The 24,361-nt window shown below is 36.2% G+C and overlaps 1 protein-coding gene across 13 annotated transcripts in view; it reads left to right on the forward strand.

The window, feature by feature from the left end:
• The window catches only part of Mef2c (myocyte enhancer factor 2C), a 164,047-nt gene that overhangs the window by 20,883 nt on the left and 118,803 nt on the right, over positions 1–24,361 (forward strand). For 2 of the 13 annotated variants that reach the window (XM_005382287.2, XM_005382288.2), the window contains exon 1: positions 355–604. The exons of 5 other annotated variants lie outside the window; for them this stretch is intronic. The gene's annotated coding sequence lies outside the window, so the exon portion shown is untranslated. Of the gene's footprint in view, positions 1–347; positions 605–24,361 lie in introns of those variants that run through there. 6 more of the 13 variants (XM_013512982.1, XM_013512984.1, XM_013512979.1 and 3 more) reach the window with 5 other exon arrangements.

Below are 24,361 nucleotides of genomic sequence, written 5' to 3' on the forward strand. Positions count from 1 at the left end.
CGCCAGCCCCGCGCCCCGCCCGGTCCCGCCGGCTCCGCGACGGCCCCTCCGCGCCTTTCCACGCGAGGTTTCAAAGGCTGCGAGCTGCTCCCCTTTGCCCATTCGTCTTCTGTCACTTCCTTCCTGGACGCAGTTTTCTGGACGACTCTGGTTACTTTTAATCCGATCGGCCGCGGAGAGCCACTTTCTCCTCCTCCTGCTCCTTTTTCCCCTGCCTCCACCTCCTCTTCCTCCTCCTCCTCTTCCTCCTCCTCGTCCTCGTCCTCTTCGGAGCGGCCTGGGTGCGCGCGTGAATGCGCGGCCCCGCGCGCGCCTCCCCCCAGTGCGCGCTCCCCGCGCGCGCGCACACGCGCACACATCGTCTCCAGCTCCCTGCTCGCGCTGCTCGCAGTCACAGACACTTGAGCACACGCGTACACCCAGACATCTTCGGGCTGCTATTGGATTGACTTTGAAGATTCTCTGTGGGTCGCCGTGACTGCATGTTTGAATCAGTTGAAGAGGCACTTCAAGGCTGGACGAAGTAAAGATTATTATTTCCCTTTCTCTCTCTCTTAAGAAAGGAAAATATCCCAAGGACTAATCTGATCCGGTCTTCCTACATGTGAGTACCTCTGACATATCTCGGAAAATAGAAATAGCCTGGGTATTGTCTCTGAAATTTGCATCCGTATCTTCCAGGGCACCGGCTCGCTCCCTGTGCCCTTTTTAAAGGCTGAAGTTAAGACTCGTCGGGCATTCTTTTTCTTAGGTTCCATGATTTCCTTGTGTGCTGCAAAAAGTAACTTTTGAGGTAGTCGTATCTGTCTGCCGTCAGTTTCTGCGATCACTCGTGACTCCTTTCTGTCACACCAGTGTGTTGAAAGTTTCACGAAGTTAGTTCACGTCATTAGCATGTTTGATGTGGTGGAGAGTGTGGAGCGTGGTGCATTTTAGTATTTCACGGAGTGTTCTGTGACCTTGAAGTAGATTCCTTAAGATGTAGCAGTTAGTTCACTGTGGAAGGATGTTCCCTTGAGTCTCCCTCTCAGCCTCCCCGAGACTGATTTGCCCTGGGGTATGCTTCTGAGCCACTAATGCTTGGGATTAGTTTAAGCTACAGCATGGCTGTCTGTCAAAGTCTACCTTTGTGCTTCTCTCTCCTTCCTTCACAAAAGTGCTGGTTTGATAGAGAGCTTTTTAACTGGTATGGACGAAAAGTAATACCATGGCCATGGGAGGCTACACATTTCACAATTTCCACTTGGATCTCAGCATGTGCATCATTGTTTAGAGCAAGTCAAATGCATAGCTATTTTCAATCAAATAAGGTTAGCATAGCTGTTTCAAAATAAGTATGGTTTAGTCACTTCAGCTGCCTTCTGTTTGGACTTTGGATGAAAGTTACCAAACTCAGTGATAAAGTTGGGCATAAAGGAAGTATATATAGACATGGCACATGGTTTATTATGTTATTACAGATTATGCAAGTATTTGTATTTAATGTTAATGTTATTTTCTTCCCAGCACATAGCTATTAATTCTTAAAGGCAATTTTCATATTGAGTCATTTCTAACTATACCAGGTCCAGCAGTTATCATTCTTTGGAAAAAGGGGTTTTTTTTCCCTCACATTTTAGGAATGAATGTCTTTTGTATAAAATACTTTACATGTAAATGCTGACAGTATAATAAGTTGAATCGGGCTTTCTGCCAGTTCTTAAACTGGTCCTCGGTGGAGAATTGCTTTGACACAACGTGGATTTCACTATTGTGAATCTGATATTAACTCTCGTAGTAACTGTCTTCTAACATGCTTACTGACGCTTATATATGTTCTAAGTGCTGTAAAAGGAAAGTCCAACCACTTCTTTGTGCCAGTCCAAAAAAGCGACCCAAGTCCTTTCCACAGGCACCTTGCAATCAAATTGTGGTTGTTGAGTGAGGATGTTCATGTGAGATATAATCACTCCAGTCCCTAGATATTTGGTAGGACATGGAAATGTGACCACCTGTGCATCCCCTTTAACCCTATATTGTTTGCCTTCCTTTTGGCTTTAAATAGACAATCTCCAGTTTGAAGCTAAAGCGTTTAACTTAATTTTAAAATTATGTCACCTTTAGCTAGTGTTTGACAGTGTCCAATATATAACAGTGTGACACAAGTAGTATATTTGATTTTCTGTCTGTTTCGGTTAAAGAAAAGCAATTAGTGAACCATATTACTCTCTTCCAACATAGGCATGAAATTATTTATTAAGTTAAAGGAAGTAGTTCTAAAAAAGGCAAGTGAATAGAGAACTTGACAGGTATGATGGGATGTCTCTGCTATCTCAGGAGGAAAAAAATCTCTTAGGTCAGAGCATTTTTTCCCTACTTGTATGAAAATGCAAATGTATTAAACTACTAATTCAATTGTAAAAGTTTTCATTAAAGAACACTTTAAATATAATGTTTCTTTAAACATCCGGTTCCCTGGTTAAGTTAAGGAGACAATAGTTGGCTGTTACCTTGCAGTTTTACTAAACTTTATAAAATTCGACCTTTTTTATTAATACAATTCACACAGCTTTGGAATATTTGGTGTATTTCTTAGCTGTCACATTACAGACAGTATTTTGCATCACTGACTATGCTATTTATATTATGATTGCTACCTATATGGAATATATTGAAAGACAATATCAAGGTATAGCACTTTAGAAATACTTATTATTTATTAGTTTAGATAATTACCACAACATAATAAAAAGTAAATTTTCCATCTCTCCTGAGATAGTCATAATTGCAGTGTATGCTGTCACAAATATTAACTATTCAGGGTAGAAGCACATCAACACAAAATAACCTCCTGAAACTTAAATTACAAGGACACGTTGCACCTTGCCTTTTTCCCTTTTTTTGCAGTATTTTTTTTTTGTAAATTTGGGGGAAGTGGATCATTCCAATAGGAAAAATGATTCAAATGCTCTCTAATGATTCAAAATTGAATCCTGACGAAGTATTATGTTCTCTGCTTTTCAGATTTTTATTAATATTTTTCTTGCCCCTCACTTTGCTGAATCAATAAATTGCACAACTACAGCTTTCTAATTAATGATTTACAATTCTTTTATAAAGATTGCATTAAATAACTCCTTAGCATATATTAGCATTCTCTTTTAAAATTTGCTCTTGTTCATTATAGTATATTTTGTGGTTTTATTTCCCAACTCTACATGCAGTATATTTTGCGTCTTTGAAATCTCAGAAAGTGACAAAAATGGGGAAATATCTGTGCAGCAATACTTTGCTACTTAACAACAAAGAAATAGTTATTAAAAAGAGAATTATGGTTCTTGGGACATGATTTGAAGCAGCATGGAAGAATTTAGTATGCAGTAAAGGCTCACAGAGTGGATTATAAAGAGATTATTAATAAAGTTCTACTCTTCTTCCGAAAGCACATCCTCTGAGAAAATTTCTCCCAGATTAACATCTGAAAGTTAGAAAACATGCTTAATCATTTTACACCTATTTGATGGTGGTCCAGACGCAGTGGAAGGCTTTGCTGGCTGGTACTCACTCGATGTGGAGGGAAGGTGGTTAGGATCCCGTCCTCAGCACCGGCTCTTAATCTCTTGGGCGCGTGGACTCTCCTGCACTCACTAAAGCTGGGCTCATCACCGAGATCTGCCACCTTTAGGAAATCAAAGCAGATTACAGAGGCGATTCACAAAACCAGGAGCGACAACAGAGCCTGTGCACCTTACAAAAGGCAGATTACACAGTTCACGTGTGATTCTGATAGGGCAAAGATAAAAGCTGATTGTTGCGAAATGGCAAGACACACCAATTTCAAATGATTGCTAGATAAGTAGTGCACGACCCTGTTGCTTCATTATTATGAAGGACCATTGAAACAGTGGAAAACTCAGTTTTCAAATGATAGGCTTTCAGGAGTGCAGGGAGAGAAAACATGTCCTCTTTATATATTTCTTCAGGGCTTAAATCTTAAGCCCCATCGAGTTGTCTGCTTAAGAAACCGTTACTGTAGGGGTTAAATGCATTAGGCATTTTCTGAGGCGTTGCAAAGAATACAAAGCAAAATTTGCCAGAAATAAAACACACTCATGGTATTGAGTAATTGAGCAGAAAAATGCATAATAGTCAATATCCATTATGTTACTCTTTTACCAGTGTATTCTTCATCAGAATGTGTCGTTATGTAGTTGTGAATCCCCACATCTGAAGGATATCATCATAGGTGCTTATTGGTCAAATTATATATGCAGATATGTACAGCTATATTTCACGCATGCTTTGTAAAGATCATTCTTTACAACAAAATGTGGTGCTTTAAAGGTTTATTTCAGAGAGTAAAGTTTTGATTTACCTAGTAATATTTTGAAAAACCCCAACTTCTTATACATCTAACTCTTCAGTAATTTCTTGCTTGTTCCAAAATTGAAGTCCTTTTTTACCCAGCTGATGCCTCCTAGCGTTGCACACAATAAAACTCTAATGAGTCCCCCATAAATGTAAACATTGCATTTTCATTGCCTACATCTTCTGTGATACATAAAATTAATATTTATGTGTTTAATTTTCTGTGCATTATTATAATAAGATAGGAAATTTTAGTGAATGAGATGTTTCATCTGCGTGGATTTGTGGCACACGCAGGTTTTCTTTGACCATAACAATATCTTTCTAAGTTTTAATAAGTTTACGACTCTCAGTTCTAATTTGTATATTCCCTGTTTATACTCACTCTTATTTTAAGTAAAAAATATAGACAGAATAGCAGAGCTTCCATTTTGTAGGCCTGAGAATTATAGAGCTTGGTTCACCCTGAAATGCCCGCTGAATGAATTGCAAAGAGAATAATCATTTCAGTTAATTACTGAACTAGCTCAAAAGAGATACAAATTTTCTGCCTACTCTCTCTTTACACTCACAAATTTATATCCAAAAGTTGAATAAAGAAAATGAGTTTTTAGGAAAAATTAGAGTGAAAATGAATGCACACATTTCCACAAATACGAAGTGTGCATCATTTTATCCAAAACCAACGAGAAGAAAAACTTGATCAGGGAACAAACAGTTCTACATAATGACATGAAGTCTTATTACAACACAGTTTCTTATGGCTAGCACATTGCTTTAGTGAGTTAGAAATTAGTGGTCATCAACTTTACTGGGAGGGTTCTGTTCTTAAAATGAGCATAGATCTGTGGTATTGTTGCCAGTCTGAGATCTGGAACAGCCTTCTGATTGTCCTTAAGAAGATGGATACTTTAGTTTCCGAATATTCTGTCTTTTAATATACTTACACAAGAAAGGGGTCATCCCACTAATGGGTCTTAACTTCAAAGGATGTGCTCAAAAACTTGTAACATTTTTGGATCTCTTCCTGAGTTTTCTTCCCCACACACGTGCATAGAAACATTCTTGTCCTTCCATGAGCACTTACAAATGTCCCGAGTACCCACATGTAGATGCTTTCATCCATTGCTATTACCTGTAATTTGTCTTTTAGGTCTCCTGATTAAAACCACACAGCATACTAAACGTATTTGACTATCACTTACAATTTTCAAATTTAGTCAATAATATAGTGCTATTACAATTCTGTGTTTGTTGGACACATTTCAAAGAATGTAAGGGGGTGTGTTTCTTTCGTTCAAGGAAGCAAACATGTAGAAGGGGGTGGGCCTTTCCCACAAGAGCCGCATTTCTTCCCTTGGAGACTTGAAGCAAATATGCAGTATGTAAGAGAATAGTAGCGTGAGAAAGAAAATAATTTGTAATGGTCTACTACAGTTAGGAAGCAAAGGAGACCGTCGGGTTTTGTTTTTAAATGCAGCTCTTATTGGTAACTTAATTCACGTTGAACACTGAGCTGTGTCTATATTATTTTGTAATTTTAATATTTTAATGTTCATGCATAAAATAACTACAAGTTATAGTATGTGACTTTAGTCTACCTCAAAACAAGAATTTATTAGTAAATATCATTTTACCTATAGTATTGAAGCATAAAGAAATATAAGGTGCTAAGATTACCATGCCCTACCCCTCTTTTTTTAATATATAGATGACATTAATGTTCCACAACATGTCATAATAACTATTTCTTACCATAAATGTTTTTGTCTGAGGTAGAAAAATAATTCTTAAATGTTCTGTTTCAAAGAATACCATTGAAAAAAAGTAATACTATAGAAAAAACAACCCCAAATAGTATTATCTCATATTTCCTTGATATTTTCACTGCAAATCAAAAAGTCATCATCCTATTAATATGGAAACTATGCGATACTTGTATAAATTCATGGCTTGGCTGCATTCGATAGTATGAGGAACGTTTATTTGTCATGACTATAATGTTTGCTCTACATTGTCACTCTATTGTCCAAGTTAAATCTCTGTATTTATTTTTAAAACATAAGCAAGGTAAACAAAGTTCAAAGTATACACCGAGAGAATCTTTGGAGGGTATTACACAGGAAATTGGTGACATTATAAGCAATAAAGACAGTAGACCTATTACTGGCAGATTTGTGCAGGAGTCATTACTCTTTAATAATGTAGATATTACGGAGACTTTATTAATTCTTAATGCTACAGATTTGAAATGAATGGAGCGATGTTGCACGTCCTGCAGGTGGTTGTGATTTGTGTAGTATGACAGTACAAGTCTTCCAGTGAGGATTTAAATAAAGCACCTCAAACTTGTTTTTGGAGACTAGAGGAAGTGGTCTTTGAAGCAGTCCCCGGTGAGAGCCTACTTTTTCCAAATAACACCTTGAGCATGGTCTGGTTTTCCTCTTTCTTGTTATCATAGATTAGATGCACGTGAAGAACTTCTATAAATTGTTTTCAGATACTGTAGATCTCTAGTATATTGCATTTAAAAAATGGTGGACAGGGCCCTTTAAAAGAGTGTATTATAAAAAAAAAAAAAAAAGAAAAAAAAACAGGGTCTAAACTATCCCTGTCTCTTCTTTTGCACACATTTATGATTTTATTAGCAAGTTAGAATAACAGCAAAAGAATGCATCCCTTCCCCAAACCCTAAACATACGTATAGATATGCTTATTTATTCACAGACTTTGAAGACAGATTCATTAGTATAAATAGTTGGGACAGATAAAGACATCCCCCTACTACTTAATGGAGAAAATACGACTTTTATTTTTTTATCTTCTAATTAGTTGTTGACCCTGTATAAGGTGTACAACCAAATCTTATTATGGAAGGCTGATATTATTGCTTCATGTCACATGAGGGATTGGGATTTGTTTAAAGTAATTTTGAAGATGTGATTATTTAGCAGAAATAGTCACTGGAGCATTTTATTTTTAGAAATCATGGTCACACAAGGAAGCCTTTATAGGACCAGCTACCTAATTGCAGTCAAAGATCTCTTTAATGAACGAACACACACACACTGAAGAATACATATTTTAGGAATATAATGGCCCTACATTTTAAAATTTTTGCCACACTTTTTATATTGGAACAGAACTGATGTGTGTAAGCAGATGTTTTAAGTTATATCCTTCATGTAGGTGAGTCTGTAAGCGTACCATTTAACTTAAATGGCTTTGTGGGAAGATAGTTTGAAGAGTTTAAAAAAGAAAAAAAAAAAAACCTCCAGTTACTATAGTTTCAGCTCTTTCTCTTTTAAAAACAGTAATTACACTCAGGATAAAGAAAGAAAAATAAACTCCTTTAATTCTTTGTAACATCCAGTTTCTGAGGTAGAACTCTGGTATATTTTTATTCCTGAATATGCAGGTCAGGTACTGGCAGCAGAACTACAAAATGAAAACTGCCTGGCTGCAGACCAGATAGAGTGCACAGTGCCACATCATAAACTTCCCCTCCTCTGTCTCGGAGTGATTTCAGCCCTAAGCAATGTCCTTCTCCCCCTGTGTGGGCTAAGGAGCAGAGGGCTGCCTTCCTGGGCAGTAGCTTTGGGAAAGGAAAAGCATACTGTTTCCCTTCTTTAACTGGAAAACTCTCCCGCTTAAAGCCCTAAGACCTTAACTGCCAAGTGGATTCAGTAAATTTCCTTCTTATTCTTATATAGCAATTTAGGGGCATGAAGTGATAGGTGTAAGATCGAAAATGAGACCTTCTCCCCACCCCCCTAGGTCCAGTACGCATGGGCCCAATGATGCATCTGTATTTTTTTGTCTTGTATTCCAAAGAAAAATATAATTATTTCTTTTCAATGAAGCCTAGACAATATATTTTAGATAAGTTAGGTCAATTTGTGATGCAAACTAATTTATTTTTGAACAATAAGAAATAGCAGTGTTCTACCGCAAGATATGATGCTGCAGGAATTTTTGTTGATAAACATTCACACTTTTAATGACTGTTAAGTCACAATACGGAGTACGAAGAAAGAAAATATGGGCTTTGGTTTTCAAAGTTGGTTCATGCTCTTCGTTTGAAAGGTACGGAGTCAGTAATGTATTCAATGTCATGCAGCGTACATTGGTTTCTAAATATCTGCCTTCACATCCCATGCATCTGAAGCTATTGTCTGAGAGCTGACACTTCTCCTTACAATACAAAGTGAAATATTCTTCACAAGTAGCCTTTAATTGTTAGCTACATTTTTAACAGTTACCAATGTGATTTTTAAAAGTCCCATTAAAAATAATTTCTAACTGCCTTGCTTCCTCCCAATCAGCAACCAGAACTCTCATCTGTGTGAGGTACAGTCAGATTATTGCCAACATGCCTTTCTAAAACTAGACTTCTCCTTTGGAAAGGGATTAAATGGGAGCCTTCAGTAGAAAGTGTTACTACATAATAAATATTTGTTCAGATTTTATTTTTAAACTAAATTATTGATTTAACAGTGTGTGAGAATGGTATAAATGCTGCTTAGTCATTAACCTGCTGAATGAATTATTAATAGCCTTATAAATTTCCCCAAATCAGGCTCAACAGTTAAATATAATTTTAGTTTTCTTTAACCTAAGGAAGATCATTTTAATTCTCTTTAAAAGTAGAATGACTTTTTCTCTGGATGCAAACACTTCCCAGTACAGTGTTAAAAAATTAGTACAACACAGATCTTAAAAACGTGAAAGGCAGCTTGTAAAAATTGATCTCAATGGCATATCCTTACTTCAAGTGCTATGGCAAGGTGGTCCAGACCTGATACCCTATCGAAGTCCATTAGAAGGGGAGAGAAAAATATTGACTTTTTTTTTTGCGTATGCTAATACAAATAGAGGTCAATAATTTTTGACATTTATTTCTTTAAAAATGAGATATATTATTTTTAAAAATCACATTAAACCCATAGAACTATACTTTAAAATTATGGTTACATGATGCCTTTATTTCCTTATAATTCTTCAGAAGAGTAGGATAATTACCCATCCCTTAATAAGCATTGTTAAACCCATTGGCAAGTTTCTGTTATTGAATATGCACCCCGGTCAGAGATTCCTCAATAGGAAATAAACTGTTTTTCTATGTAGATACTATAAAACTATACCTGATTAAAATATGATTTTCTTAGAAGTTTGCTTCCTCTGGTCAATAGCTTTAGAAATCCTAAATTGTGTTAACCAATAGAATATAGTGATTTCTTTAATGTGCTCGATTTCCATCCATATTTGAGAAGACATTAACTTGTTGGATAATCTTTTAGTAAATGTTTATAAAGTCTAGCAAGTAAGTCTTTTTACTTTTCTTTTGTAACTGCTAATATTAATGTTAACATATACTAAAAAGAGTTAATTCTATCTGGATTGTCTGTCCTAACTAAATGAAGTCTAACAGACTTGGCTATTAAAAAAAAAAAGAACTATTTGTTCGTTTGTCAAATTTCTTGGAAGCCTACACAGAGATTGTGTAGGTCAGAGGTTAAGGAAATAACTTTGACTATGTTTTTCTTTTCCTCCATATTTTAATTTTTCTCACATCAACCAAAAATAAATTTCCACAGTGACATCAATAAATTTGCCAAGGGCTGAGGGAAAGCGAGTACCTCTGTGTGTTTCCTTACGGCTTTTGGTGGAAATGATCCAGCAGTGTCTTTCCTAGGACTGTTTGATCTCTCTTGAGTTAGAGTAAGCACTATGTGATTTTTTTCCCCCTTCTCTCAGTGTATGGCTCTAAAATTCATCAAGAATTCTTGACTTCACCCCGTTCTCTTCATTTTTATTGTTTTTGGATTCTCCACTCTCCGAATTCCCTTCTAGTTTCAAAAGTACATGTACTTAGTATTGTGACTCAATAGTACACTCAAAAAAAAGTGCACTCAGAAGTACACTTTTGAGCTATTTTGACTCCGTATGTGAGATTATAGATTTGCTTAAGGTGTTAACTTACCTCCTTATACTTGAGAGAGTGGTGTGGTTCATCACAGCCCAAGGCCATGCCATGAAAGTGCTCCAGAGGTTAATCTTGAAAGGGCAAGGTCTAGGGGTTGATAGTGCTTTTGTAAGGAACTACTGGCAGCCTTAGAGCCAGTGGGTGGTGCATCTCCACAGCAGAAATGTACAGCATTAGAGCTCTGAGGAGCTGGACAGTTATTGGACAAGTTGGTCCAAATTCAGGCTTTCCTGATGCTCTCTGAAGTGCTGGGGTCAAAACCGCAAGAGCTGTGCCTGTGTGTGTGTGCTTGCATTTGTGTGTGTGTGTGTGTGTGTGTGTGTGTGTGTGTGTGTGCATGCTCGATCATCAGGCAGGACGTGTAGGTGGGAGAGAGCAGAAGGTGTAAAATAAGAGCATGCAAAGATAATGATGAGTGCGAAAGGTAAAAGAAAATCATTCAGACAAGGACTTTGAAGACCCCGTCGCCATACTTGATTTCACGTCTTTGATTACACTCTCGTGCTGTTAAGTAAACGTGCTTGTAACTGGAGAGAGTAATAGTGAGAAAGACAAGTACAAGTGGGTTGAAGAGCCAGCTTCTCTTTAATGGCTAGTGGTTTGGGGCTTTACTTAATCACTGAACAGTCTCAGCTCCCAGAATCTGTAAAATGGGGATGATGATAGCACCCACTTCCTAGAGTTTTTATAAAGGTAAAACACATACAAAAACAATGCAGACATAGAATAAATGTCCACTATTTACTAAATTATTATTACAACATGACAGTACATTTTCATTACTTTATCTTCTTACCAATGATTATCAATTAGTAATGCTTGATGGCATAATAAGTTTGAACTTTGTAAGAAATAATACTTTTAGACCATTAAAATTGGGTACCTTTCAGGGCAAGCCTGTAATCCTGATGCTATGTTGGGACAATCCTAATGATTACTAAGTACCACATTTTTCTTTCTCCAAGAAAATCAAAAGCTTTCACAGATCAGATGTTATGAAATATTATTTTTAGAACCAAATATGGAATGAAAGAAACCAAATAATTTCATCCATGAGTTTTTAAAAGTCATTTATTAAGAAGTCTGAATTCCAGAGAGATTGTTGCTTAAAAATAATAGTTTTAATAAAATAAAAGTTCAATTTGGAGGATATATTTGATGAACATAGTTATTAAGGTGGTTTGTGAAAACACTGTCACTAGGAACTCAAAGGACTTTTTTTCTTACTAATATTATCTAATTTTAAAAGATGCATTCGTATTCCTTATTTTTCTTATTGCAGTTTCAGTTGTATGTGGAATAGAATTGATTTATGAAGAATGGATTTTATTTTATTCATCTTTTATGTTCTTTCATAAGTGCTATAGTAGGTATTCAGTAGAATCTATTGAAAAAGATTTTTTTTACTCATTAAGTGCATTTTATTTGAGTGTTAAGATATTTGAGGGATTGTTCATTATAATCATAGTTGATCTACTTTGAGATAATTATCAAATAAACATATCTTCATGTGGGTATTTTTGTTCATGTGAGAAGAAATAGAACATACAAAATACACAGAATTTTACTAGAAAATTGCAGCTTTTTGTAACAGAGACAGAGTTAGGTAAAATGCAACTACAAATAGAGTATACCTTGTGTTAGAGACTGTTTTACCCCTTTTTTGTGCAACTTTTACTTGCATTTAATTTCTAAAAAAAATAAATGTATGTTTTGGATGACAAGTAATGTTGACGAGGCCTTGCCAGTTTATACAACCTGGGGGGCTGTAACTGCTGGAAATTACTCTCGTGATTTTTGAGTAATGCTTCTCTAATGTGCACCTTGCATTTCAGCTTTCTTTTCCAGCCCTGTTTAATGCCTAGATAAAAAGTGCTCGGCACAAGGAATAGTTGCAAAGTGGACTTCCCTGTGCTAAATAGCATGGACAGTTCCCAACACTGCAATCAAGGATGCCTCTAAAAGCTTTAATTTAAAAATAATAATAATAATAATAAGTCTGCATGAAGATGATGGAGCCCTCTAAGGCACATGGGCTTAGAGAATTATTCCCATCTGCAAACCGCCCCTCCCGCTTAGTAGCCCTTCCCAGGGTTATGATTACTGGAAAATGGCAGTTAATCACCAGAATTTTTTTTTGACTGCAGCTGCTTCAGTCAGACTACTAATCTATTAAACAACTTCGTCTCTAGTTTAAAATTTGCATTGTATACTGTATAGAATAAATTTTTATTGTAATCAGAGCATCCGAGAGAACTTCCTGATATGATTTATAGAAACGCATTTATTTTTATGTATGGACCTCTGTACAGTTGAGCCAACTGTTTAAACAATACCGTGGTTGATCAGCATAAAATAAAATATCATAGCGCTATTGAGTGCAGGCACTATTTACAATAGTCACATTTGCAGAGTATTTGAATTGTGGCATCTTTGGTACTTGGCAGTATAATACCCACATCACTCAAAAACTTAACCCATATATTGAAAATTTGACTTGAACCGGAAGGGGTTTTTGAGAAGTTTAGCGTTCTTTGTACGAGACTGTGGCAGAATGCTGCGGGCTCTTTTTCTACCCAAACGCTTAGTACATTTTCCGTATTCTGAAGAAATGATCCAAACCTGGAGTCAATATTTAGCGCTAAGAAAGGACGAAAACAACCCCAGTTCACAAAGGGTCCTTTTAAAAATGCGTTCTTCTATGTAAAACTGACAGGCTACAAGAGGTGGTTGGATGATGTTCATCATGTTGGAAGGAATGTTTCAATTAAAGTTGAGCACTTTCTCTTCCAGGTCTTTTTTTTTCCTCTCCATTTTTTATTGGCTGTGCCAAGGTATCCATGTGCGTTTTCCCACTGTCATCTGGCTTGTTCCCAGCAGATGCACACAATCTGTTCTGCTGTCACTAACAGGGTTCGGTTTATGAAAAGAATGTGTCAGAACATGCCACTATAGTCACTTTTACAGGTTTTTTTAAAGAGTAACTGAGAATATATGCATTGCCCTAGTTTTATTGTACTCAACCCTTAAGAGATTTCTAAGAAACTTTTTATAATATTCATAGGCCAGACCGTTCTTCCAAACATTTTTGACCAAGTATTTAGTTTCCATTAAAAACAAAATCTTAAGTCCACACATGCCTTTAATGATAAAATATATTGATTTTTTTTTGTTTTGTTTTGTTTTGTTTTGTTTTTGGTTTTTCTCCGGTACCAGGAACCGAACTCACGACCTTGCGCTTGCCAGGCAGGCGCTTTGCCGCTGAGCTAAATCCCCAGCCCGATAAAATATATTGAAGTTAAATTTCAGAGTAGATTTTTTATAGGGATGTTTAAAATACACCAGAGATAGTTTTGATAAAATTATCAAATTTTTAGTTGTGAAATTTATTGTGCTGTTAAATACATATCTATCTTCATACTAAAATTAAACTACTTTCTTATTCCAATCAAAGCTTTATTTTAGAAACTTTTGCGACAGAATACTTAGGTTATGCTGATGTACATATCAGTTATTTGACCTGACAGATAACACTGTTTCCCTTAAGTCTTTAATACCATTAAGTTAAACCAAAAATAATTCATCAATATATTCATATCCTGTACAGAGATACTCAATTAACTATACTTTTACAAAACATTGTGATATTTTTATATGTATTCACATTTCAGAAGAATAGGGGAAAAGTATACCTGAATTTCATTTTTTGTTCCTTAAATTGTCTCCCTTCCTTTCAATTTAGTAATAAAAATTTCAGATTTGTGTTATCTTCACAGAAAATAATTTCTTTGGATTTAAATACATTTTAAAAATTTAAGTAATAGAATTTACACTCATGTTTAAATTAATGCACTTAATAAATTAGTCAGATTTTAAGTTTGTATGCATACCACATACACATCCACATACAAAAAGTCACTGGACACTTTCACGCTTTACATACAGTTCATGGAATTTAAGTATCTCCCAGAACTGAAGGCTTTACAGCATGCTTAAGTGCTTACTTAGGTTTTTAAAATATTTTTTGAGTTGAATAACAGCTCAGGATTTAGAAAAAGAAAACTTTTTAAAATCAAAGTTAAAATTCCTGAGATGAAAATGCAGATTAAAAATCCATGTTAAGGAGTGATAACTTATACAAATTAAGCATTAATAAAATAGATATTTATTTAAGAATACTGAGAAAATTTGTGAAGGCACTTAAGGCATAAGATATGTCAGAAAATTGCTTGGTTATGAAACTGATATGGTATCACAATAAACAGCTGAAGCAGTGTAAATTAAGACCTTTGTAAAACAGCTCTGCACATTTTAGCAGGAAAATAATTTACAGTTGGAAATCATTGGCACTGCACTCCTAGCATATAGATTAATTGCTAAATTATCTTTCTAGAGTTGAATCACATGGTTGTTATATGTTTTGCTAATTCCCAAAGAAAAACAAATTTTTGTTCATTATACTTCAAATATTACAATGTGTGCATGCCTAGTCTAAGTTGCTTTTGTGATGATTTTGACAATGTGAACACAGCACATAGACTTAGGATGAGTCGGGGCAATTCTGGGATCCACCTTTCCTGCTGACATTGCAGTTTGTGCATGATTTTATGTGTCGGATAGCTTTTTAATGAATCCATGGGTATTACTTGAGTTGCCTCATGTTTGGTGATCCTGAATATTTGGGCTTGGTGGAAAAGACCAAAAATCACAAGTGAACTAATAAGACTATTTAGACTGAATCCCATGAGATATTTTAGGCCCCCAAATAAACCTTTCAGTTGTGGGGCTAGAGAATTGTAGAGTGTTACAAAAGATGAAGCTAGCATCCCTCATTGCTGACTACCTACACCTGCACTGAGGACAGGGTCATGTGGACACTGAGAACCAGCATCATCTTTAATTTTTGAATAAACTGAATAGAAGTAAGAGCATTTCAAGACAAAATTCTAAGAGCAAACTTAGATATACCTACCCTGAATTACAAATCCTCTATTTGTCACTCAAAATGTAAATCCAATCTTAAATTTCACTAGGAGAGAAAGCTCACTCCTCTAAACAGGATTCACGGAATGTGAGTATTTGCGAATAAGTTTTGCCTTGTGAAATACTTCTAAAAAGGTAGACTGTTTTATTTAATAATACCTTTTATAAAGAAGAAATCAACCATCTCTTCTAATTTTATTTTTCAAAATTGAAGAGAAGTGATTTTGAAATGTAAGGTCTTGCTGGCCTTCCAGGAGATGAACTTCGGAGCCATTTTAATCTCAAAAGTACTTTTTGGAATTGTGCAAGTTGCCTCAGTTCTTAACACAAGGAGTAGCACTGCTCTTTATGGTTAAGAGGTGATTCTTTCTTTCATTTGCTTAGTCATAGATCTTTTTTGGAGCATGGATAGATTATTTTTGTGAAGCTGTCCCCAAAATGTGTATTATTCATAGACGAAGAAACCCATCAAAGGCTCTCATCACAGACATAATGATAGGTTGGCCTGCAGTGACCAGAAGGCTCTCCACTCAGCGTTCTTCAGAGAATTTAAAGACAGTTGTATTCTTTTTCCATCTGCACCAACATATGTTGACCAGTTGGCTCAATTCTTGCTGGCTGGGTGGTTAGAAGTAGGATGATCTTCTATAAATATAATTGATACTTTCAACTATGATTTAGGAATTCAACATTTTCCCTTCTCCAGTGTCACTATTCAAGGTATCTCTAGTTATTATGGAAACTTTCATGATATATTTAAAGGCTTCTGTTACTGCTTTGCAAGTATCATTAATTATAATTATTTCTAAGTAATAAAAGTTGTAACTATCTTGAAGAGCACATGATGTACCTGGGTGCTATTCAAAGGGTTTGAAGCTTTATACCTATTAATTTATTCCTAAAGACTAATGAGATAGGCACTGTGACCTTCTCCATTTTACAAAAAAAGAAATTGAGGAAACTTTTTAAAAAATGACTTGCCTAGGTTACCCACCTGACTAGTGGCAGCCCTAGAGCCCTAAAAAACATGGTTTTCATAGTCTGTTCTCTCTGCGAGCCAAAATCTGACACATATTATAACATTTGTTACACAAGAGAAAGGGAAGATACAACTATTGAATCTTAATTTGCATGGCATTTTGGGAAAAGTAGTCAGTAAGCCTGGAATGACATTATAACTAAGTTTCTGTAAATATATCTGTGTAATTTTTAAAGAACAGTGACTTAATTCTTGGCTTATCATATAATTCCATGTTTTTAACCTAGAGGGAAAAAATTTATTACTTACTTGACAGATCTTCTCATAAGACTGTTCTATTGCTATTATTGAAAAAATAATTTTCCAGTTACAATATTAACCTTGAAATATGAATATCTAGTTTTATGTCATCACTGTTGAATGACCTTTACTTCTCATTTCTTGAGCTGTTTTAGTTTTTAACTATCACCTGCAAGAATCATAGTAATGTGTATAATTTTAATTTAAGCATATGAGCTGTTTGGCAGAGCCTATAAATGGATATTGAGCGGATTTAAGGAAATAGATAATTTAATTAGTACAGATGGATATTCTGGAGAATTCGAATTCAAGCATACCTTTTAAGTTGTTCTTTTTAGTTCAAAAAGAAAACAAATGGCAACAACCTTAAAACAAGAGGCCGACACGAAATAAATAGCAACAAGTTAGGATTGGTCATATTAAACTTGAAAACCAGGAAATATATCAAGTTTATCCCTCAAATATGCATGGCTTCTAAGTTTTTCAGTGACTATTTCTAAGTCTAGACATAAAAGACATTTTAAAAGGGGAAAAGGATCATTTTTAGAAGTTTTACTATGAGAAACAATATGAAGTTTCTTTCCTCTAATAAATAGTTTCCTTGTGTTTTCACAAAAGTTTTGCCATGGTATTGAGAAGCGCAGACAGAGAGGCAGGCCAGGGTCAGATGGGACTCGGATAGTTGTGAATTACCAAATGTATGAATTTTGGACTTCAGACTTAGTAGTTACTGTATTTTAATGTTGTTGATTCCTTGCTACATTTGCTCAGTTCATATTAGTAACTCCATTTGGTTCCACTTTGTTTCACTGTTGAAGAAAATGAAATTTTTGTTTGGATTACCATGTGAACACACAAGTAATCTATATTTCAAGATGTGTTTGTTAGAAATATGACTTGAAGATTTGTGTGCTCACTGAGTTATTTGGAATTCAATGGCTCCAGCGATAGATGTCCTCCACGTCGGTTCAAGGTGCCCACCAGCAGGGGCTTTGGTGTGCTTTATGCCATGTTAGCGCCTCTGGTAACACCCAGAGACTCATCCTAAGGGAGCTTTCAGACCAGTTATGGATACTTCGTGGTGTGATTTTTGACTAGAGTTATTTCAATTGCCTCCTTGGAACAGTCCAACTATAAGGCAGACTCTTAAATCTCTATAAAAACATAGAATTTATATTTAGTATCTATTTGAGTTCTAAATATCCAGAAAATAAGTAGTCACTATAAAAGCCTGGATTACCCAAAGCCTGAAGAGGAAGTCATAGCTGTTGGTTAATTCTATAAAAAATAATTACATGAAGTTATTTGTAATGTTTCCAGAAGAGAATTGTGATATGGCTAATATTACAGTTCAAAAGCCTTTTCAAACTATTCAATCATTCAGAAACTAAAATCAATTAGCAATTTAGCACAAACAAAATCCATTCAAAAACTGTTAGCTATAATAGGTGTTAGATGTATGTTAAGTTACAAGGTTATATGTACGAAACTGGGCTTTCTTCAAACAATTAGTTTAGATTCTACATTCTCCATCTTGGCTATAAAGGGGAGCTTTTAAAAAAACCACCAGTGTCCCTGTCCAGCCTCCAGATTCACATTAAACTGTCCTATCACCTGAGTAGTGCAGTTTCTTGAAGCTACTCAAGTGCTTTTAATGTAAAGTCTGGGTTGAGAATTAATAGTTAAAAGATAAAATCTGACTTGAATACTACTGTGGGCTCTGCCCTTAAATCTACTTGCTGAACTCTGATGCTTCACTTTGGACATACATTATGAAATTATAACCAGTCAGTCTACTCATTCGCTTAGTGTTTAATGGGGGTGGCCCAGCGGCCATTAAGTATACAAAGGTGGAAGCTAAGCGGTTTGCCCCTGAGGAAATCGTGTGATGAATACGGTCAGTATACTCAAATGTGGTGTAATAAACAGTATACGAAGAGCCAGATCTTGAGGAAAGGTGTTCAACTCCTTCTGGAGATGAGTGGTCAGATCCCTCTTTATTAGATTAAAGGACACCTGAGGCAAGTTTCAAATGATGAGTCAAATCCTAGAGTATTCTGGGGAAGGGAATTTTAAAAGCTAGTGCCTCTCTGAAAAGCAGTAGATCTGCTGATGGTTTTTATAGGACCTGCTGTATTGTCCCTTTGTTTTCTCATTTGGAAAAGCTGCCTAGACCTTGCCTAGAATGTTAGGCTCTGTTGAAACTGCAGGCAGCTCGTGAAACTGTGAAGATGCTACCGGAAGCAGCCAGAGCCCAGCTGATCTCCTTGCCATTTTCTAGGATGCCACACAAGCCCCTGCTGTTTGGATCCTGAGGTAACTGGGGGGCCTCGCTCCTCCTCCACCCCCACGCATGCCCTATTTCTCAGACACAGCTGAAAGGAAGGATGGCCAGGGCCAGGTCCTCCTCTGCAGTCCACCGTTGTGACAAAGGATCTAGAACAAGTCAGAAATAAGGGAGAAAATCACCAACAGGGAGATGCCCCAAGAGTACTTTTTATAATGGGGACTCAACTTTTATCTCTTACAAAATGTATTTTTTAATTCAACTGGTAAGTCTACTTTTTTATTCTTGTTCTAAAAAGCAAGTATAAATAAAAAGCACTTAAGGAGTGGCTTATCCTTAGGAAATGTATCTGTGTATTTGAAAGGAACTCTATTAAAAGTATGCAGTACTAGTAGAAGGAAATATAGAAAACCGTGGTATTTTAAGACACTAAGAATCTGAGGAACTGTTTATTTCAAAAACCATACAAAGTATGCACACTATTGTTCATGTGTATGTGTGCATATATATCATAAATATGTGTAGATAAGGGGATCTGACAAAAGAGAAAAGGCAAGACATGGTGAAGAAATAAAAATACTAATTCCACAACTTCTATAGGAAAATGTTTTTATTATTTCAAGAAGAAGCCTTAAATTGGGTGTGATGGTTCAACCTGTAATCCCAGCACTTGGGAGACTGAGGTAAGAGGATCACTTCAAGTCCAAGGCCAGCCTGGGGTCCATAATGACATCAAGGCCAGCCTGAATTGCCCTGTCTCAAAAAGGGTGTCTTTGCCATAAAACAAACATGTTCAGTTTTATGAATTTCATGGAGGGGAGATTAGATGATAGTCCTAGTTGTATAGAGGAACAAGTCTGTAAACAGCCTGTGACTTTCATCTGCTAGACAACTGGCAAACCAGCTTCTCAATGAAATAAGCCCAGCTACGTGCTGGGAGTGTGACAGTGGATCCAAGCTGCACCTCTTGATAATATCATTTCTTAGTCACTGGAGTAGACAATGAAATTGTTATGAGAGATTGAGAACTTTCATCTAACCAGCTTACTTTTTTTGGGTGTCATAAAATGTAGTGGGTTTTATCTCAAATAGAGAAAACAGAAGCATCACACATGCAATTAGAAAATTGTCACCTTGAGTAAATTAAGTATACAACATTGAATTCAATTAGTGCATTATTAGAGATTTACAAGTCAGTAAATATCATAAGGTGAGATTTATTTTTTTTAATACTACTGTAAACCCTCCAAAGATTCAATAAGACCTAGATAAAAATAATCATTTTTAAGGCCTAGTTCTGCAGAAAAGAGGTATATTTATCAGGACTACACCATCTCAGAAAGACAAAGTTTTCTATGATTTTAACTTACAAATCCATTGTGAATCGGTGACATTATACAGATGAATTTTTTTCTCATTTTGTGCTGTAGTGGAGAAGCTCTTTCAGATAAATCACCTTGTAAGTGAATAGACCAATACGTTTCTAGAATGTACTATGTCCCAGTGAGCTATTCCAACAACATACCTGTATTGAGGTGTGTTTCTAAGTGAATTTCTCACAGTGCATCTCAGATCTGATTTCACATTTGAATCTCTTGGAGAGCTTTTGAAAAATGCAAGTCCTGGGAAACAACCTCTAGCAGTTCTGGTTTCATTGGTCTGGGATGGGTCTATGTATCAGTCTTTTTTTAAAAAAAAGGGTCTGAAGAGATTCACATGTGGAGTCAGGGAGAACTGTCATTAACAAAACATTCAGAATCTCTTCATCTTTGAGACATCTTTGAACACTAAGCTGAAATAAATATTGAACATTAGTATTACTTCCCCTCTAACTGTGGGCATTAGAATGAAAGGAAATTGATTCATTAATTTATGGAGAGAAGTTATGTCTTCCAGAGAATCTTCGTTTACCCACTTAGAGAGAGGAGCAGCGGCATCCAGTTTCTAAATAATTGGCATTTCGGAAGATGAAGTAATAGGGGAAGTGATGACCTTTATAAATAGACCGCCTAAGATATTTGGCAGGAGTGGTCAAAATGTAGGCGAAGCTAGGAAAAGACTTTAGTTTGGGTATCAGCCAGAGGCGAACAGTTGTTACATTCCCTAAATTTCCTGAAGAAAAAGAAGAGGAAGAATCCCTTTAAAAACGTAATTTTTTTTCTTTCCAATGTGTAGTCAGTGAAACCCAGAAGGAGAAAAATAAAATGTACCTTTTGAGCCAAAATTAGGTCATGCCAACCACAGCAAATTGGAAGCTCTACTTAAAATGTGGCCTTGCAGGATTTCTGTGGATCATGTCGCTGTCACGCACACGCTGGGGCTGGCGGTCTCTCATGGCAGCCGGGCTCTGCCGCACAGGCGGGCTGTGCCCTGGGGCCCGACACCCAGCTTGGCTGCGGGGAGATAGACCTGAGCAAAACCTGGCTCGCAGAGGGCTCCTAGAGACCAAGCATTTCTTTTAACGTAAAAAAAAAAAAAAAATTGATAGATTTCTTTTTTAAAAAGCACACTTTATTTTATTTAAATGATGCTAGGCAGGGCAACGTTAAGGAAAGCAAGAAATGGACAGCGTAGTGTCACGATCAACAGTAAGACCCACCTTATTGTACCTTCCAGATTTTAGTTACTCTTTCAGGTTGTTACACTAGGGAGACAATACGATAGATATTGTGAAAGGGAAAGAAACTGCTCAAAAAGGAAGAATGACTCGGATGAGGGAAAAGAGAAAAGAAAGAAAGAAGGAAGGGAAAAAAAAAATATATATATATACACAGAAGATAGCTAAGATAATTGTACTACTAATTTCTATTGCTTTATTGAAAGGAACAGCGAATGTTTTATTGTTTGATCAATCTTACATGCCTATATTTGTTTATCTGAGTATCCAATTTGAAGATAACAGTATGTAACACAACAATCATCGTTAATTTCCTATCACCTTGTCTGAAATTCTGTATTTTATTGTTTTTATGTGTTTTGTTTATGTCTTTGTGTTTGTTGATCTGTTTTTGCTCTTTTCTCCTTAAAAGAAAGAAAAATATGTATCTGAAAAAGACCCACCTTCTTTATGAAAAGAAAGGAAGGGAAGAAAAGTGGAAGGGAGGCAAGGCGAGGGGAAGGCAGGGGAGCAGAAGAAAAGAGAAACTGACAGCATAATCATTCTCTCATATTCACCTAGCGCATTACAAGTGGCAGGGCCAGGCCTGCTGACCCATGCCTTTAATCCCAGCATTCTGGGAGGCTGAGGCATGACCCAAGTTCAATCCCAGCCTGGGCAACTTAGTGACTTAGTGAGACCGGGTCTCAAAATAAAAAAAAATTTAAAAGCCTGGGAAGATAGCACAAAGACCTGGGGTTCAATTCTAAGTACCACACATGCACACACCACACACACAAAAGCATCGGGATTGCTCTTTTTCCAGCCTTAAGAGTTGTAGAAGAAATTAGAAGGTACTTGATTCAGTTCATTGGTACTTCCTGCCATTTTTAGAATATTGAACCTGCTGTAAAATGCAATTTATTTCCATTATGTAAAAGAAACTGCTACCCTTCTTTCCTACCTAGAGAACATACATTTCATTGGTGTTTCTAGTCATTATTAAAGTGTGGAGTTGCTCATAAAAATGTAACTTATTTCCATTACACAAAGGAAATTTATACTTTTTCTGACTTGCAGAAAGTATTTAATAAAATGGTAAGACCTGTAGGGTTTAAGAAGTTTTATAATACAGTGTTGTACAGAAATATATCAAGCTGTATAAGGAAAATAGTAATATCTGTTATGGCATTTATTCTGTTTTAAAGAAACATAATAAATATATATGTATATATATGTATATATATATATGTATATGATTGTTGTTGGACACTAGTAAAAACACTCCTCCCATGTGCAAAAGCAAAAAAAAAAAAAGCCAAATGATTTCAGGCTTGTTCCTAAATAAGCAAATAGACTTGCAGCTGAGGGACTTGTTTGTAGCCTTAAATTTACTCTATGTCATATCTGCAAAGAGATTTTTTTTTTCCTTTGAGAGCAAACTCCCTATGTGTACAATTAACTGCTAGTATGATTTCCAAATTATTGGCTTTTCATAAGAAGCGATAGCAGTGGTTACGTAATATTCTGTCTGCTCGTAACTGAATTGGGATATTACGCAGGAGACTGAAAATAAAAGCCTTCTTTCTATTATAGAACACTGCATTCATGATTAGTTAACACAGGAACTTTCGTGTGTTAAATGTCATTCTCCTTGATTTTCTTTTTCTTTTTTTTGCATGCTGGTTCTATAGCCTATAGTGGAGATATAAGACTCAATCTGTACTTCAGGAGAATTCTTCAGCCAGAAGAAAACACTTAAGCTGAGTCTTAGAGGAAAAGCCTGACTGTGGTCACATGTCTTGCCTTTGGCTTGGGGATGCTACCATACTATTTTGTGTCCAGTAGTACCATAAGTCCCAATTTACATATAATTTGTGTCTGAAAAGTCTGTTTTAAAATTAACATTTGGGGGCTGGGGATTTAGCTCAGTGGCACAGTGCCTGCCTGGCAAGCGCAAGGTCATGAGTTCAATTCCTGGTACCGGAATAAAACCAACAACAAAAGAAAAATAAAATAGGATTAACATTGGAAACCCACAGCTGTCTCACAGGAGCAATTTTTGAAGGGTAATCATCATTTCATGAGCCCAACAAAAATCACTGTGAACCTGTGTTTATAAAATTTTTAAAATTATTTTTGTAAAATTTTAGACGGTAAAAAGACAGACTAGAGTTGTAAGAGAAAGAATTGAGTGATACCGTTCAAGTTTGTCTTTGCTGATACTATTAGCCCGAAGCCTGCCAGCGCTAGGGAGAATAGTTAGAAACAGATGATCTCTAGATTTACAAAGTGGAGTCCACCATGCACAGGTCTGAGACTGTCTGCACTCCCCCTTCAAAGTGAGATTTACTGGGGTTTGAGGATTATTACCTAAAGACGCAAGTACTGTCTTCTCAGTTCATAAATTCTTTTAAAAAAAATAGCTGCTTTTGTTCTTTAATGCAGATGTATAGAAAGCATCTCTCTGAATATTTACCAGTTACCTTTACACTTGGAATATATGAAAAAGGTGTTTTCCGGGGTATAGCAGAGCACGAACTTATGGAGAGAAAGACATTGGTAATGGAGTGCTCCCGTGAGTGGCTGAGGAGTGAACCAAACTAGTCTCAGGTGTCGGGCAGTGCGAGCTCATCTCCAGACCCTTCTCAGCTGCCGTCTGCCACTTACCTATACTTTCATTAACTCCTACTAGGCCGCCTCTACCAGATTGTCTCAGACTTAATGAGTTTTGTGATCCATCGTCCCAAACCTTAAACATTTCTACTTGCATGGTTAACAGATACTTAATGAAAGAGTGAATGAACTCTACCACTCCTTTTCTTCTACTCTGTAGGTAGATTTTTATTCATACTGGGGTCCCCAAAGTGGATTGAAGTAGAT

This window comes from Chinchilla lanigera, unplaced genomic scaffold (genome assembly GCF_000276665.1).
Source record: "Chinchilla lanigera isolate Chin_1 unplaced genomic scaffold, ChiLan1.0 scaffold00017, whole genome shotgun sequence".
Taxonomy (NCBI): domain Eukaryota; kingdom Metazoa; phylum Chordata; class Mammalia; order Rodentia; family Chinchillidae; genus Chinchilla; species Chinchilla lanigera.